The sequence below is a fragment of the Podarcis erhardii genome (assembly GCF_964252035.2).
Source record: "Podarcis erhardii genome assembly, chromosome: 12".
NCBI classification, from domain to species: domain Eukaryota; kingdom Metazoa; phylum Chordata; class Lepidosauria; order Squamata; family Lacertidae; genus Podarcis; species Podarcis erhardii.
Window position 1 is genome coordinate 19385966 of NC_138513.1, and position 18474 is coordinate 19404439.

Sequence of the window (18474 nt, forward strand, 5' to 3'; positions counted from 1 at the left end):
AGATGGGGAGTTTGTTTATTTATGCTTTTCTGTTAAAAAGCATTGCAGACAAAACAGTGCTACTTTTTGTAGTAGCTACTACCTCTAGCTACTGTAGTACAGTGCCTCTGATACCCATCCCACACAGTCAGTCTAGGCCGTTAGCCCCAGAGACATCCAGTAACAGTAACAGTAACAGTAACAGTAACAGTAACAGTAACAGTAACAGTAACAGTAACAGTAACAGTAGTAGCAGTAGTAGTAGTAGTAGTAGTAATAACAACAACCCTCCCAGCTTTCTGCATGGAATTCAATAACCCCCAGACTTTCAAATTTAATTTTGCAACTTCATTATGTTACATTGCTAGCTTCTCATGCAGCATTTGGAAGAGAATGGTGATTTATTTATTTATTTTGCATTGCCCACATTTTCCTGCAACAGTTTCCCCCTGAATTGTACCTAATAACTGAGCTTCATCCCAGCCTGAGGTTGTTTCAGAGTGTCCCCCCTCCCAGGCCCCCCTGCTCACCTTTAGGAAAATGAAAGGGTATGCGCTGCAGGGTGTACATGGGCATTACACACCTGTAATTAATCTAACGAACTGCTGGTAATGTGAGCCCCCCCCAAAAAAAACCTTCATAGGTCTACAGCTGAAACAACAATTATTTGGCAGTAAAATAAACGTCACCCCTTGTGGTGCCCCCAGACGTACAAGTGAATTACAACAAAGTACATTCATGGTGTGCGTGTATGGTGCTAGGACATTCCTGCTACATCATTTAAATAAAGGGCCCGGTGATAATTGATGCGCCAGGGACTGTCAGAGGGGAGCATGGCACTCAAGAGATGAAAAGGCTCGACTGCCTCCACGCCTCCTCCCCCACTCTCGAAAAACCATGCGATTCCCATTAACCCTTCCGGGCAGCTGAAAGTCCTCTTCTGTGATCGGGAAAAATAAATTAAACTGAGTTCCATTGCTCTTTGCTGTTTAGTGATTTGTTGTGAGTTGTGCTGTCGTTTTTTAAAAAGCGATTGTGTTATTTTTAAACTTTTTAGGTCTTCTTTTTCTCTTATATTTGATTTTGTTGCAAACCGCCCTGCGGCTCGTGCAAAGGGCGGCATGCAAATTAAATCCATACATTTTGATTGAGTCTGCCGGAGTTTGGCTTCCCGTTCCAAAAGAGCGGAGCTCAGGCTCTTTCTGGCAGGTTTCCATCTAGAATTCCAAATATTCAGAGGCGCTCAGATTGCGGATGGGGGGAAGCATTGGGTGTGAGCTGGGGAAATACTGCTCTGTTGCTATTTCCAGTCTAATCGTAAAATCACTCGATTTCACACATTTTAACGACCTCCTTACAGAGCTGGCAGATGGGGATCTACTGGTAGATAGCAGAGTGCTTTGCAGCAGAGCAGCAAATATCTTGGCTTCCCGCTGCTTAACAACAGCAGCAACAGAAAGCTTCCAATTAGGCTGCAAAGGCGAAGGGAGTTTAAGCTTAGGGGGGAAACCTGGAGTGGATTTTTGTGTGGGAGAGCAGTGAGCTGAGTTCTGGAACTGAAAACAAATTCCTGGACTCTCCACTATTTTGCATCTGGCTTAGGCTGCTGGATTTTGGGGATCAAATAAAAAGAAAGGAATAAAAGAAAAGCAGATGCCAGAAGTCTGTGCTGGAATTATTCCACTCCACTTCTGACAACAGTTGGCAAATTCATTTAATGTGATCCTGTGAATTGTGGGCATCCTACAGTTTTGAGCATCACATGACAGGACAGATTCTGAAATAAAGATGTGCTCTCCCAAGCCCACAGTCCCAGCATGTTTGCACTTCTGTGTCTCAGCGACACTTATGCTGGCTTGGTTATGTCCACAGAATACCAAGGACGTTCTCTATGGGGAGCTGGCTTCAGGCACCAGGCCTGTTGACAGAGCAACTCTGTGTTACAAAGTAAAAGGTAAAGGTAAAGGAACCCCTGACCATTAGGTCCAGTCGTGTCCGACTCTGGGGTTGCAGCACTAATCTCGCTTTATTGGCCGAGAGAGCCGGCGAACAGCTTCCGGGTCATGTGGCCAGCAGGACTAAGATGCTTCTGGCAAACCAGAGCAGCGCGCGGAAACGCCGTTTACCTTCCTGCCGGAGCGGTACCTATTTACCGTATCTACTTGCACTTTTGATGTGCTTTCAAACTGCTAGGTTGGCAGGAGCAAGGACCGAGCAACTGGAGCTCACCCCGTCACGGGGATTTGAACTGCCGACCTTCCGATCGGCAAGTCCTAGGCTCTGTGGTTTAACCCACAGCGCCACCTGCGTCCCAAAGGTGTCTGCAAATGTGACACGAAGGCTGGCAACTTCAACTCTGCCATGTGGGAACCCCTTGCAGATGCCTGCAGTGCCTGAAGATAGTTAGATCCTGTATCCACAGCAGTGACCAGAGAGGAATGACTGCTGGGAGGAGCGCAGATATAAGAAACAGTATGGTACATTTGCAGCAGCACAACTGGATGCCTTCATCTGCCCCAGCTGCAACAAAACATATCTTTCCCATATCTGTTTCTACAGCCACAGCAGGCGCTGCAACCTTCCAACATCTTGACCTCACCCCCAAAGGCGCACACCTCCATTGTCTCCAGCGACAGATGGATGCTAACAACAACAACAACAACAACAACAACAACAACAACAACAACATGATTAAGGATACAATCCTATGTTTGGGAGTAAACCCACTGAATTTGGTGAGACACATTTCAGAGTAAACATGGAGTGTGCTGTTAAAGGAATGGGAGTTTAATAACGGTGGAACAGGACACATTTAGCAGATTCGGGGGTTCAGAGCAGGGAACAAGATTCAGGAAGGCATATAGGAAATGAGATCAATTTTTTTTTCTTTTCCATTCTCTTGGAACCTTCATTCACCATGCTACACGCACTGTGGTTTTGAAAGTTTCGATTTCTTTTAACTAAGATAAAAATTTCTGCAGGTCTGGAGAGCTCCCCAAACATGTGGGGACATTGTCACATTTTTGGTTGGCCCCATTATGTTTCCAAGGGACCACCTATGCCCCATATTAGAGGAATAATGGTCATAATGCTCTATGGAACCACTATCTCTGGAGGCAGTATGCCACTGAACACCAGTTGCTGAGAAGCAGCAGCAGCAGCAGCAGGAGCCTTTCTGCCTTGCCTGTGGACTTCCCACAGTTTGTCATTTTGCGACATAGATCAGGTAAAAGGTAAATGACCCCTGGACGGTTAAGTCCAGTCCTTAGTTGATCCAGCTGGGCTTTTCTTACATCCTTATATTAGGCAGGCAGACAGGGGTGGGGAACCAGTGGGGAGCCTCAGGCGAGCTTAGAGCTAGAAGAAAGACAGGAAAGGGCAGACTGAGCTCTGCTAAGGATTTTGGCTGCAGGAAAGAGCATTCAATACATTCTTTCTCTGCCCAGCACGCACACACAAAATTCTACATGTGCATGTCTAACAATTATTTAACCCTAAATCTTCTTTGTAAATAACTGTTTCAATGTTATCAAAAGAGAGAAGTTTGAACTATAGTAAATGGGTAATTACTACTGATAAAAGATGGAAGGCTGACAGTAGTTGGCTTCCAAGAACATGTACCTCTCCAGTTACAAAGCCGATTAAAGACCATTGAGGCCACTGTGTGGGAATGTTTACAGTGGAATGTAATGCCATTTGAAATACCCAGTTTTAAATAAATTAGTACAAAAAAATTGGCTCTGTTTTAAAATCCAGTTGCCCATAAACTTTGGCCCAAATCATCCATCAACAAACACACAAGTCATTTACTCTGTCTGGGAAAGTTTTTGTGCTGCTGTTGACAGACATGTCATTTTAGGTCCAATTCCCATGTTTTAAGCTCAGGATGTACCTCTAACTTTTCTAGCATGTGCCACATATCTAGTATAAGCTGCAGCATTTCACTTGGCAGGCTCAGCATTAATGCTGGATTACAACCCTCATAGCTTCCAGCCAGAGTCAGGGATCAGGGATCAGGGATCAGGGATCAGGACCAGATCCAGACCCAGACCCAGACCCAGACCCAGACCCAGATCCAGACCCAGACCTTTAGAGGCCCTAAGCACAGAAAGGTTGTGGTGCCCCCCCATGTAATTCAAAATAAAAACAATACTAAACTGTAAAATAAAACTTTTTTTAAAAAAGCTAAAAGCTAAAACATAGATTTATTGCAATACCCAACAGGATCTTATTTCCTTGCATCACTTTGATCTACATTAGTTGGATGCCCCCTAGTTTAGGTGAGTAAAAGTAATAGAAAGAACAGAAAAATGGGGGAAGAGTGTGTAATGAAGTCTAACAGAGGCCCGATTTTCCCCATGAAAAATGTTTTTAAAATAGCGAATGTCAATTCTTAAAAGAAAAAGACCTCTCTTTTTTTGGTGACCTTGCTTTGCTGGTGCCCCAAGGAAGTGTTGAGATTGCCTATTAGGTAATCCAGCACTGTGAGGGATGATGACAGTTGGAGTCTGACAACTGAAGGGTCACAGGCTAGTTAGCCATGCTCTAGACCAGCCTTTCTCAGCCTTGGGTCCCAGATATTGTTGGATTACAAATCCCATCATCCATAGCTAGCAGGACCAGTGGTCAGGGATGATGGGACTTGTAGTCCAACCACATCTAGGAACCCAGGGTTGGGAAAGGCTGCTCTAGATGCACACACACACACACACACACACACACACACACACTACTCACCACTGTAGTGGTGGAGGGAAACAATGCATGTAGATTTGGCCCTCAGCCTAGTCTAACATCAACATTCAGTAACACAGTTTCAGAGAACGATACAGAAATACCCAGACCACTTCAAGCTGCACCCATCTTGTAATCAGAGAAAGATTTGGATCCCAAAGCAAGCAAGCCTGAAATTATTCAGTTACTTGACCTTTGAAGGGAACTTGGAAATGCAGGCTACTGAACCATTTCAGACTTGCATGTTTCTGGATTCTCATTTTCTCTGATGAAGACCTGGATGCAACTTGAGACTGCTGGGGCTTTTCATATGATTTTCTCCATCACGTGTGGTTTGGCACTCAGTTACTGACTACTGATTTTTCTGCTCTGTGTCTCAGTAGAGTGCAACCCTCCTGCTGGATTGCATTATGTGTCTAATATAGTGTAGTGCGGGGGCACAGATAAATGTATTAAGCGGCACTAGTATTGTGTAGGCAGCCACGAAACTATTTGACCTTTTCCTAAACATGAACACACAATACAAGCTTTACTCGAGCGAAGGAAAATGAATGTGCACTGAAGTGGCTACAAACAATTGCTATTGTGTCTATAAAGGAGAAATGGAAGGGAAGTTTTGGGAAGGGACCTTGACTCGGTGGCAAAGCATATTTTGCATGCAGAAAGTCTAGTTAAAAGGATGAGGGAACCTTTGATGGGAAATACCTCTGCCTCTGCCTTGGGCCCTGGATGGCTACGTCAATCAGAGTAGACCCGGGGTAGCCAAAATGGTGTCCTCTAGATGGTGTCCTCCCATCAACTCCAGCCAGCATGGTCAATGGTTAGGGACAATGGGAGTCCATCAACACCTGAAGGGTGCCATGTTGGTTAGACAATCAGAGTAGATGCCAAAGAGTTTGACCTGATATGAGATAGTTCCTCGGGTTCCTATCAATAAGGGTTTGGTTTATTTTTCTCCCGTTGCTGGGTTCCTGCTCCTGCCAACCTAGCAGTTCGAAAGCAAGTCTAAGTGCAAGTAGATAAATAGGTACCACTCTGGCAGGAAGGTAAACGGCATTTCCGTGCGCTGCTCTAGTTCGCCAGAAGCGGCTTAGTCATGCTGGCCACATGACCCGGAAGCTGTACGCCGGCTCCCTCGGCCAGTAAAGCGAGATGAGCACCGCAACCCCAGAGTCGGTCATGACTGGACCTCATGGTCAGGAGTCCCTTTACCTTTATGCAACAACGGCAGCAAGGATACTTATCGCAAAAAACTGGAAAACTCAAGATCTACCCACACTGGAAGAGTGGCAGATGCAGCTGATGGACTATATGCAACTGGCCGAGATGACTGGCAGAATCCGAGACCTGGGAGAAGAGAAAATGGAGGAAGACTGGAAGAAATTTAAGATGTATCTACAAAAACATTGTAATTTGGTTGAATGTTAAGAAGGATGCTAGATTATAAAAAATTGGCCACCACTAAATTAGATTTAAATTTGATGATAAGTGAGACTAAAGAAAATATAAATTTTTTTTGGAAGAATTGCTAGATTATATTCGAATGAGTGGATATGAGATTGTAAACAAGTTGATAATTTGTTTGGAAAAAAAACTTTTAATGATGTAAATGGGAGCGGGAGACGTGAGGGAGTCCAAAGAAGTGATGAAACTATGTTTGTGACAGAAGTAAGATTGTTTATTATTTGTGCATTTATATTTAAAAACTTTAATAAATATTTATAGATACAAGGTATGAAAAATTTCAAAAAAAAATAAAAAATGAGTCCCTTTACCTTTACCTTTATTTTTCTATTCACATAAAATTGAGGTAGGGGTCAGTAACTAGCAGACCATGGACCACATCAGCACCCCAAGTCATGCCTTCTGCCCCCTCCTCCATTTATCAGTCCCAGAGTTAAAAAGGAGGTGTAGATGAGTTAAATCTGCAACAGTAATACTTTGCAGCAGGGCAGTTTCACAGTGAAGCCCACCCCTCCCACTTTTTTTGTCAAAGTAGCCAATTGGCAAGACTAATTGCTGATCAAGGTGTTGGATATCACACAATACATGTCTGTAAATATTGGTAATAATATTTTCTAAGGTGCTCACATATTACTTTTGATTATACTTATTTTTGAGCCGCATTGTGTCACACAGAGCCACAGAGTGTCACAAAACGGGAGCAAATTTTTTTTTTAAAAAGGGAGACCATGTTTTGAAAGTCAAAATTTCAAGCTGCTGGATTGTTTCTTGAGAGATGTAGCAAAAAACGATAGTGATGGATGAGCTAGCTAAAAGCCAGAGTAATGTGGTGATTTTATAGCCGTATTCTTTAGGAGTTAATGTAGTTAGATGTTCATCTAAGAGATTATGAATTGGAGAGAGGGGATGTTTTCACAGGCCAAAAGTGGTTTCTGGAGAGCAGCATAAAAGCCATGTGGAATAAGCCATAAGAGCTCATAATTTCGCCATAAGTGCACAGTGAAAGATAGAGCAACATGTTTTATTTTGTTAAAAATGGACAGTGCATGTCAGCTGCAAGGAGCTGTTTTTAAGAGCTGTGCTAACATAATAATAGCATTTTAGAGGGAGAAAAGGTTACATGGTACATAAAGGCCCTCACAGCTGCCTAACAAGTAGTCTTCAGAATACTCACAATTCCCAGGTTCAAGTCATTAATGCAATTTTACATTCCACTTCAAGCGTGAGGGACTGTGCAGTTCACAAACTGTTCAAGTGTGTGTACATGTGCCGGAGTGTATTTATTCTCAGATTAATGCACCTAACATGGTTGAAGAGCAGCTAGCCCCCCCCCCCAAAGAGATGGGAATGGAAACAAACACACACAAAGCAATGCCCCTTTTTTCTCCATACAGCAGTTTGGTTCAAGTATCCAAGTGTGTTTCAAAAGCACACCAATCTGAGCAACAAGGACATGTCACTGGATTGTGTCACTTCTAAGGTGTACACTCCTGCAGTAATAATCACTAATGCAGTGAAACGGATCACAGGTATGCCATCCTTGGGATCCCCCGAAAACTAACCAAACCTATTGTTGTCTGAAAATGGGTGTGTACAGTGCAGCTGATTTGAATGCTGAATGGAACACAGCAGTGGGCAGCCTGAGTTAGTTCTATCAGACCTGGGTGCCTGCCCAGAAACCCTAGAGTGAGAGACTAGGGTGATGTCAGCCAGCAGGTTCAAGGAACCGTATTTGTTGTGAGATTTGGGGGCTGATCTGTGAGTTTGTTTGGACCTTGGGTAAGAGCCATGGTAGATGGGTGGAGGCTGAGACATGCTGAGTGGTGAATTGTGTCAGAAGAAGGCATTTGTATCGGTGTTTATTTATTATTGGTTTGTATTAATGGTTTTATTGTGTGTTTTTGTAACATTTTCCTGTTTTTCTAGTTTGCTGTACACCACTTCTGTCTGTCTGTCTATAAAAATTGCTGAAATAGAAAATGGCATCTAATCTATATTTCTTGTTCTCATGTCTACACGGGAAGGGCTAGTTATTTTAACCCCCTCTCAATGGAAACCCCCTCCCCCAAATTAAAATATATTCCTTTTAGATAGAAATCAAACTCCCAATTAAATAGTCATGTGGTTTTGTTCCCCCTGCTTAGGATAATCCAGATAACAAAGAGCAGATTTAGCCAACAAGAAATTAGAAATGCTAGAACCGCTTCCCAGCTATTAGTTTACACAGACTACAGACTACAGCTGAGGAAACTAGGTGAAGCATCTTTACTTTCTCAATGAAGAATCAGAGGAGAGAAGACCAAATGCAGACATCATGTTTCAAACATTCAGCCAAAGAACTATAACCATATAATTGAGCGTGGGGAGCACATGACATTTTCCAGCTTGAGATCTGCATTCCCTTGTTGGTAACCTGCTGGAGGTCACCTGCCATGGTGGGTGGGGCCCCGAGGCAAAAGTGGATGGAGCAACAGGTGTAACTCTTCCTTTTGTAGGGTAGGTTGCATTTCAGTCAGAGGTTTCTACCCTGAAGAGGGTGCTGAGCAAGACTGGCTAGAGGTTGTGTCCCAGGGAGAGTTCAAAGAACCAGACAAAAAGGCCAGGAAGCTTGCATTTGCCCCTTGGTCCTGAGGTTCCCCACCTCTGATAGAAACCTCATCTATACTCTTCAGTTGGTCTCCATTGGCTAGTCTGCTCCTAATTTGTACCTAGCAACTGAGCCTTCAAAAGTATATATCTGGAGAATGAAAAGGCAACTGACTTCATTGTGGGGGAACCTTACAGTATTGCTAAATTTATAGGACAAAGGAGTATGAGAAAAAGACATAACTTGTCACCTAAATGTGTTTTCTGGGTGTTATTGTTACCTTCTGCTCTCTGGGTGATAGTTCAACATTTTTTGAAGCTAAGTTTTCCAGCACTCTTGAATAGGAAGTTGGTCAAGCTGTTTGCGCTCCTGAGCTCTTAACTTTTTGATGGATTTTGGAAAAGTATGTAATTCAGTCACTCTCTAATTAATCTCTCTTCAAACTCTCCCACTCAACATGCCCCAAGAGGAGAGCATCCCCATCTGGGGCATACCCTGTACCAGGTCAAGGGAAAACCCAGGAGAGGCTCAAAGGGTTATCAAGTAGCAACCGTGTGTCAATAGCGCCATTGTTCCTCTGTTCGATTCATCCCATCTGTCATTCAAGGGAAACCCTACCTCCCATTCTTACATTATTAAAAGACATTCTCAAAAGATCCCTTTACAGCCCTCAGAATTATCTTTTCAATGCCCCCAAAGCGATCCCAGAGTGTTATCTTGAAAGCATCTGAGCTGCTTAGCCTGTCTTTAGATGCTTTGCAAAGAGTTACCTGTGTCTAGTCAATGGCCATGAAGGAAAATGGGGTGTTTAACGTGCTGTTCTGGCAGCCTGTTCGGAAGAAGACCAGGTGCATTCTGCTCTTGGCATAAATTTCACTTCCTTCTCCTCCTGGATTACAACAGCTGCTTCTCTGATGAGCTCCAGGTGGCAAATCTTGGTAGGCCTGGTACCAACCTGTTAATATCCAAATGGAAGAATAAACCTCTTTACTGACAGCCCCCTTCTTTTTCTTTTTAATTAAGCTTTAAACTGGGGCAAAAGGCCTTACAGAGCACCAGGCTCTGTGTTAATAATGCTGACTTTAATTATAGACAGAGGCATATCTACAACAATCTCTCACACCCTTGGCAAGGAGCTATATCGCCCCCCCTCGTCCCTTGTGTCCTTGTGGTACTTACTTTTGAGTAGACATGCACAGGATTACACTTTAAACCACATCAGCTGCCCCTGTTTAATTTGCTGCTCAGCCCACAGAAAAGGGAACTTTAGGAGTGCTGGATTTGAAATGGTTTCATTTTTAAGGCTGTTCACTTAGGCAGCTATCATTCTTATATTGTTTGGCGTCTGAAATAAGAGGCAATAGGGTTGCTGTGTGTGACGCTGACTGGCTGTAGTGAAGAAAAATAATAATGATTCTGTATACCTGTTTAAAGGCATTGGTTTATTTATTGTTCTCTCCTAGGCCTGAACTCTAGAGGATGTTGAGCTCAGAGCTCTTTTTTCCTTAACAGTTTTGTGGGCTGCACTTAATGTTGTCTCTCTTGCATGCAGTTTAAAGGAGAGGTTAATGGCCATGATTGTAGAGGAGTTCTCCTTCTCCATGGAGGTGAGAGACAACTTAGTCTTTTGTGATGTCTTCCATTGGTCAGTCTTTCAAAGGGTTAGGGTGTGTCACTGCAGCTGCTGCATCAAACAGATTAAGTTAATATGAACTTCAAAACTAGCCCTGTCCTCCTGTTCACAAAACACTTCAAACACAGCAAGGCATGTCATCTCCCAGATGATTGAGGCTAATCCACTTAATCTGCCCCCCTCCATCTGAATGCAAACTACTGGGACATACCCAATTACATCTCTTCAGTCAAAACAAACTCTTCATTCCAAATACTTCAGTCAGTTTTTAATAAGAGCTTTCCAGCTCTTTGCAAGTATCAGCCAAGCTTCCTAACCCACAAAAACAGCTCTGGAAACACTGCAGGAGATGGAGCGGCTACACTAATTTCTGGCAGAGTGCCATCAGCCCTGGTCCATTTAAAAAATATTAGGCCACTTCCCTTCAGAGTTTCTACATGTACTTAAGAGCAGCAGTAATGAAACCAGGGTCATCTGTTGGTGAAATGATTATTTTGTCCTCAGTGTCCCACAGATGCACCTGAGGTTTGAACACTCCGCCTTGCCTTCATTATTTTAGACAGAGTTGCACAGATATGTAATTAAGGAGGGAAATATGTCCAGCCCTGTCTAGCAGCAAAACAGAAGCAGACGTGCAAATATCTCATTTTGTAATACGTCCAGGATTGTCTGGACTCAGTTAACTGTTTTGTACTGCAGCCTGAACAACTGACTAACAGCGCTCTGAAAGTTGATATTTCAAGTTCCCTCGGGTATTGGCCCAGCTGTAGGTTGACTGCATGGTCTTGATGTGAGCAATACTCCACCAGGCTTACTTCTGCTCTGTGTTAGGGCTGGCCTTACCATTGGGCAAAGTGAGGCAATTGCCTCAAGCACCTGGCATGTGGAGCAGCAGATTAGCCCCCACAGCACCTGCTGGCCCTGCCACTGCCTGGCAACACCTTCCCTTCCCTCCCCTCTCCCCATTTCTTACTCTAGGAAGATCAAAGAGGGTCCTTCCTTGGAGACAGAAGAGTTCTAAGCTGGATAGCCATGAGACTGCCTGCATCATGCTGCCTGGCCTTTCCCAAAGCAAGAGAGGGACATGGTGGGAAGCTAAAGCAATGGCATAAAAAGTAATGGTAGTAAGTTGAGGGAAGCTGCCACCATTGCCGTGGGGAGTATTAGCCATGAGGGCATCAGCAGTCGTATTAGCCATGAGGGCATCTTGCACTGACCCTGCTCTGTGTTTTCCAGCCTTTTTCACTCCTGTTCCCAGATCCTGGTTCTTAGCCTTTACTCTGGTTCTCCCTAGTACCAGCTGCCATGTTTTGATTGTCCACCTCATTTCAACTTTCTCCTGACCTTGGCACTACCTTTGTATAAACTCAGGTTCTGCATGTGAGCTTCCTATAGGCATCTGGCTGGCCACTGTGAGAACAGATTGCTGGACTAAATGGGTCTTTGGCCTGATGCAGAAGAACTCTTCTGATACTCTTATGCCCACCTCTGATCTAAAGCATTTTGCAACCATGAGATAAGAGAATTCCCCTGTGCTGGTGATCCATGGTGGGGTTTTTTTGAGTAAATTTATCATAAATCAGTAGTGCCACCACATGCTACAGCCTATAGTAGACTGCATCTTGACTCCTTCAGAAGAAGAAGAATAGGTTCGTTCTTAGCTGTGAAGGAACAACTTGTGATGGCAAAATAGTTGTTTCTATCAGCTGCAAGTCCTACTCAACACCCCCAAGAATTTTGACAGTGATCTCTATTGCAATGTCTATTGCTGTTATTTCGGTATCTTGATACTTTAATGTCTTTAAGCAATTTCTGCTACCACTAGATACTTGTTTTACATAAAAACATATCATCTTAAATTCTCCTTTTGATAATTGTTTTGCATCTTCTTCCCCTTCTGTTTATTCAGCCCTGACACCTGGCTTTTTATTTGAGTTGATGATATGCCTCTCTCTTCCATGTCTGTTCAGAATCCGGAAACTTTTTTTATATGAAAAAAATCCCAATTGATCCCTTAATGATCACATCAGACACATCAATGAGGGAACCTTTCATAATATGTCTTCCTGATCCCACAATTGTCCCACCTAGCAAATCTCCCTTTGATTTCAAAGGAAGTACTGAAGTCTAACAACTGCAGGATTATTATCAGTTGGCTTGTTTCCCCTGAGACTGAAGCTAGTGTTTTACTTGAAACTAGTTACTGAAAGTACTTCTAGAGAGGTTTGTCTGTGCTCCAACACTATTTAAAGTTAATTGGCAGGCATTGTAAATAAGAAAGCAGCCCTACAATAAGTGTCCAACGCCATGAGATAATATACTGTGTATCAATGAATGACTTACTGGAAGGAAAAGAGGTCTCTGCTGAATCAGCAGACAATGGGTTTGTGAATATCATGTTAGTAGACACTAGCAGTGGAATGGGCATGGCACCAGTTACAACCATGCTATCCAAAGGGCTCTTTTGCCCCAACAGAGTTCTAAGGTGACCAGTATTATATAGCATCTTGGCCAGTGTTACCTGCTGCTTAGTCAGATCTGTCCTGTACAATACAATTGTAGGATGCTGGACAAGTCACTGGCTTGATCCAGCAAAGACTCTTGTTAAGTTTCCTTCATTGCAGGGGCTTGGACTCAATGACCCTTTTTTCTGTGGGCTTCCCCTAGGAGTGGTGTCCAAACTGTTTTCAAAGAGGGCCAGATTTGATGAAGTGAAGGGCCATGAGGGCCAACCAAAGGGCCAACCAAAGTTGTTTTTAGGGTTGAGGTTGTTAAGCTTTTTTTAGGGTTGAGGTAGTTGAGGGCTTTTTTTAAAGCATTTTACCCCAGGAAATAAACTGACATAGGGGCTGGATTAAGCTAACTGGCAGGCCGAATTAGGCCCCTGAAACGGACTTTGGACATGCCTGCCTAGGTGTTGGCCGCTATGGTCTGACCTAGCAGGACTCTTATGATCAGATGCTTAAGTTCTGAAGATTTTACAACTATACTGTGGAAAATAGTAGAGGATTTTATCTGACTTTTAAAGCCATTTCAAGTCTTTTGAATGTTGGGTTTTTTGGTTTTTTTGCTTTCGTGACTGAAAGAAATATGTGAGAACATGACTGCGGAGTCTACTTTAGGTATAAAAACCAGACCTCTGGTGACAGCTGTTGACAGCCTTCATAAAGTAGATACAGTTTGCTTCTCTCTTTTTTTATTCCTAGACAGTGACATCATAAAGGCCAGAGAAGACTATGACAGCAGATTATACTTTCAAAACTGGTTTGGCTTGAATGGGAGTAATATCAGCTCTGAAGTATTTGTTATGGGTATGAATAGCACAGGGAGACAAGAGCTGCATCAGAACATCATGTGAACATAAAGTAACTTCGAGTGACAGTTTGGCATGCAAGTGAAAGGGTACAAATCTATAGAATATCTGGTACAAAGTGTTTCCTAGTGGGAGAAGATAGAATTAGATTACAAAAGGGGCAAAGCTAGATGCAGACTAGATAAGTGTGTAAATCACAATGCAATAAGCTAGATCTTTGAACATCCTCTCTCCAGTGATTGATGAGCGATTAGAAAAATAACAATAAAAGATTTCAGATTTGGAAATGGTTCTCAAAAAGTAATACATTTTTTGTTCCAAGTATGTGCACCGTTTGGTGGCTATGAGTGCTTATTCTTAATATCCACCAGATGGTGCCACTAATCAGCAGAAGTCCTGTGTGTGTGTGTGTGTGTGTGTGTGTGTGTGTGTGTGTTTTAAAAGCATCTCAGCTCAAGAGCTACGTTTCCAGTTAGGCTATCTTTGCAAAGCTCATCAGATATAAGGAACATTACAGTTTTCAGTCCTTCTCTGACCGTGGAACACATATGCTATTACATGCAAACAAAAGCTTTTGTTTGATGTGCTCTTTGCTCACATTAGGCAAGCTAATAGCTGCTCCTCATTTATGCAGGACAAAAAACATAAAATGGGACTTTCAGCCTCTGAAATAAAATCATACAATTGTAGAGTTGGGAGGGACCCCAAGGATAATCTATTCCAACCCCCTGCAATGTAGGAATCTCAACTAGATCATACATGACAGATAGCCATCCAAATACTACATTATTCTACATACCAAATTATTCTACCTCCCACCCATGTGAAGCAGTGTTATAACTCTAATGAGCACAATTTGCTGCCCCACCACAAATTAGATAACAGTTGCCTTTTAATTTAGGGCAAGCTTTTAGAAATGTCTGTTACAACACTCAACTGGATCATTTCAGGGGGAAGCTGGTTGTGTGGCAGCTGCCTTGAAGACAGAAGAAAAGGAAACACTAGACTGAGAAGTTCCCAACCTTATTTTATTTTCCCCCCCTTCCGCATACAGAACAGACCTCCCTGTACCTACTCTCCTCTAAAATAATCCGATGGGGAACCCTAGGAATGGGCCTGTAATATCAATTAGGATATAGAAAAGAATGAAATGCTGGAAAGGCAGGAAGTGTGTTCAGAAAAATGAGTGAGTTTTCCAAACTGAAATCTGGATTGAAGACAGAGCTATGGTCACTCACAAAAGGGCTTTCTGCTAGCCCAGTGGTATCCCCCCCCCCCCTCAGTCAATGTCTTAAATACAGAGCTTGGGGAATAAATTGTGTCTGTGTGTCATGTGGACATTTGGAAAGATCTGTTATTGGTGTGAAAGGAGCATCCTTGCAAATTTTACTTGGGTGGACTGCAACATCATATCTTGTGCCTTAAGCACACAGCATGGGTAGCATAGTGAGCTTCTGTTTAAAGCAAAGGTTGGAAAAGTTAAACTGAATTGTGCTAGTGTCCCTACTCCTCACTTCTACCAAATTGCCTTATATGCCATAAAAGTAGACCTGCACAGGTGACCTTGTATGCTGAGGTTAATGTTATGTGTTCGTAGGAACTTCTTAAATGTATTTTATTTGTGTGTTTTTTCTGAACAAGAAGGAATGTCTTGTGGCACCTTAATGAGCAACAAATTGTATAATAGCAGAAGTCTTGGTGAGGGGTTTGTGTAGATAGTGAGGTCAGAAGAAAATTAACTGCATATGGTGCTGACTGGCAATAGCATCATTAGTACTGAATGTTCACAAATGCAATTCACAATAAGCTAGAGACTTCTATTTTAATCTCCAGCCTGTGACATATTCACTCATCTACTGTGTTTTTCATTTGAATGACATACTCTCAAGTGACTGTGCTTAATGCTTCATGTGTCATGCTTAACGACATCACCAGGACCCACCCCTGTGACATCACCAGGGACCATCTCTAGCTCTCAGGTTTGGGCCTAAAATCTCAAGATCTGGGATGCTCCTGACCTTGGCAGCCCTAACGCATCTGGTGCGGATCTGACCCACGAAAACCAGCTGTGTCTTCAGCATGGTCTGCTTATATAATCTTTCTCTCTGGCTTCTCTGAACCCATGTCCCTTTTCAGATGATAATCAGTATGGTATACATCAGGGCTGAGCAACCTCTGGCCTTCCAGATCTTGTTGGGCTACAATTCCCACCATCCCTGACTATTGGCTATGTTGGCTGGGGCTGACAGAAGACAGGAGTTAAATAACATCTGGATGGTCATCGTTTGCCCACCCCTAGCATAGGATATACAATATTAGTAATGAATATGCCTTTGAGAGTGTAGTTTCCTTTGAACTTGTTGCATGTGCTCACTAATAATGGTAATTTTTCTCACCGTAGCCCAAGTTTACCCCACTTAGCTGATTTTCTAAGAAATCAAAGAAAGCTCTGTTTACTACCAAACTTGCAGGGACTGCAAGCCAACTTCCCAGTTGCGTGTTGTGAGGGGCATTTCTAAAAGCTTGCCCTATATTAAAAGGCAACTGTTATTTAATTTGGAAAACCCAAAATTTTGTCATTTTTGAAATAAAAAAGCATACACTGGTAGCTTATTTGAAGCCTTTTATTTTCCTGTTGCACTAGGAACACAACATTCTGCCAAAAATCCATCTTCTAGCTAACAGCACTCTGTGCCAACTGCTCTGGTTTGCCTATAAAAGAGGCACAGTGTGTGTCTTCCCCTTGAAAAATATATAGTGCTCACAGATTTTAATGACTCAGTGAGAAATTGTCATGAACTTACTCCAGAACCCTCTAGATATCAGGGTTTGTTCGCCCAAGCTTTTCAATCATGGACTTTTAACATACACAATTTGTTTACTGTGCTGTTCCTCCCTCTCAGATGTTTCCACTGAGTCTGCTCTTTCATACTTTTGTTCATTTGATTAGTTTCCATAGTGACACTCATTTGTGAAGTTTAGAGTTCCCTCCTAGCAGGTTCTCATAAATGCCAGTTACTGATCACCGGGGCTTGTGTGCCAGGTTAACGAGACAAAGTCAGCCTTATTTCCAACACTTTTCATTGTATGTGAATGTCTGTGTCTTTATTTCATTTTGCATTCGTTTGAGAAGGTTCTTTAGCCTTTGAGAGCCATTCCTTTTCTGAGGCAGTTTTGATGGATAGAATCCTAACTGGATTTCAGCTGCTGAGGCTGTTGAACTGGGCACTGTTACATAAACTGAAGGAATTTCTCTTTAACCTCTGCTGCATTCTAAAGGGCACTTTCCTTTAACTCAAGTGCAAAATAAGTGGTTTCTCTTCTGTGACTTTTCTTCGGAAATGAACAGCAGCTAAAGAGTTCTTTGTGCACAGACAACATAAATATAACTTGATGGTTTGGAAACCGTAACAAATCTTGGACGGTATGTGCATCAGAACATACCTACTGCATTGCTTTGAAAGGGATAGTAAAAAATGAAGAACCTGCTAGAACATGTCAATGGCCCATCTAGTCCAGCATCCTGTTCTTACAGTGGCTGAACAGTTGCCTCTGGGAAACCAGCAAGCAGGAACACCCTCCCCCACCAACAAGCCTAACAAGAACACCAACAAGCCCAAGAACACCCTCCCCCACTTGTGGTTTCCAGCAACCGGATGCACATTCTGATCTGCATCCCTATCTCTGTTCCCATATAACTAGTTAAGTGGTAACATCTTGTTTGCACAGTTGGGTTGGGTCCTGAGAGCATGGAAACGTTTTTTCCTCCTGGAGTATATATATATTCTCCTGCCAACCTAGCAGTTCGAAAGCACATCAAAGTGCAAGTAGATAAATAGGTACTGCGGGAAGGTAAATGATGTTTCCGTGCACTGCTCTGGTTTGCCAGAAGCAGCTTAGTCATGCTGGCCACATGACCTGGAAGCTGTACGCCAGCTCCCTCGGCCAATAAAGTGAGATGAGTGCCGCAACCCCGACGTCGTCCGCGTCTGGACCTAATGGTCAGGGGTCCCTTTACCTTTATATATTTATTGTAATACTAGGAACTGCACACCTGCGTGCTTTGCTTGCCAACCCCTGCCATTTTCCTCACACTAACCCCCTGCAGCTTCCCCTTTCCACCCCATGCAACTACTAAGATGACCTTTTATCTTCCCAACCCAATAATTGAAGCTATTTCTCTCTTCTATCCTGCACCCCCGTTTTTACCATCACCCCCACGTCCATGCCTCTTCCCTCCTTTTGTGCAACCCCCTGTACACAAACCACCTCCATGCTAAACTCACACGACTCAGGACCTCATTACCTTAAGGACTGCACCTCCCCATATGAACCAACCCAGACCCTGTGCTTTCCCCCCAAGGCACTTCTCTGTGTCTCCACTTCCCAAAAGGTTCAGAGGGTGACAACATGAGAATGGGCTTTTTCTGTGGTAGCTCTCCATTTGTGGAATGCTCTCCCCAGAAAGGCTCACTTGGTGCCATCATTACATGTCTTTAGATGCCAGGCGAAAACATTCCTCTTTACTCAGGCCCTCAGCCACTAAACAACTATGGCCTTTTAAACATGGGAGGGACCTGTTATTATGACTTTTTTCTGTGATTGTTTTATTGTCTTTTATTTTATTGTCTTTTATTTTTATGTTAATTATGTAAAAGACAAAATATATATGTAAATTATGTTTTTAATGATGTATACTGCCCTGGGAACATTGGATAAAAGGAGGTATAGAAATCAGATGGATGGATAAACCTCCTGCATCTT

The 18474-nt window shown here is 43.0% G+C and overlaps 1 protein-coding gene and 1 long non-coding RNA gene across 2 annotated transcripts in view; one reads left to right on the forward strand and one right to left on the reverse strand.

Annotated features, from left to right (window-relative positions):
* The window catches only part of LOC309325778, a 30051-nt gene extending 20336 nt beyond the window's left edge, over positions 1-9715 (reverse strand). The window contains exon 1 of the long non-coding RNA XR_014149994.1: positions 9535-9715. This is a non-coding gene — a long non-coding RNA (uncharacterized lncRNA). The remainder of the gene's footprint in view (positions 1-9534) is intronic.
* Positions 1-18474, forward strand: part of NEBL (nebulette) — a 167665-nt gene that overhangs the window by 11533 nt on the left and 137658 nt on the right. The gene's annotated exons all lie outside the window — the stretch shown is intronic.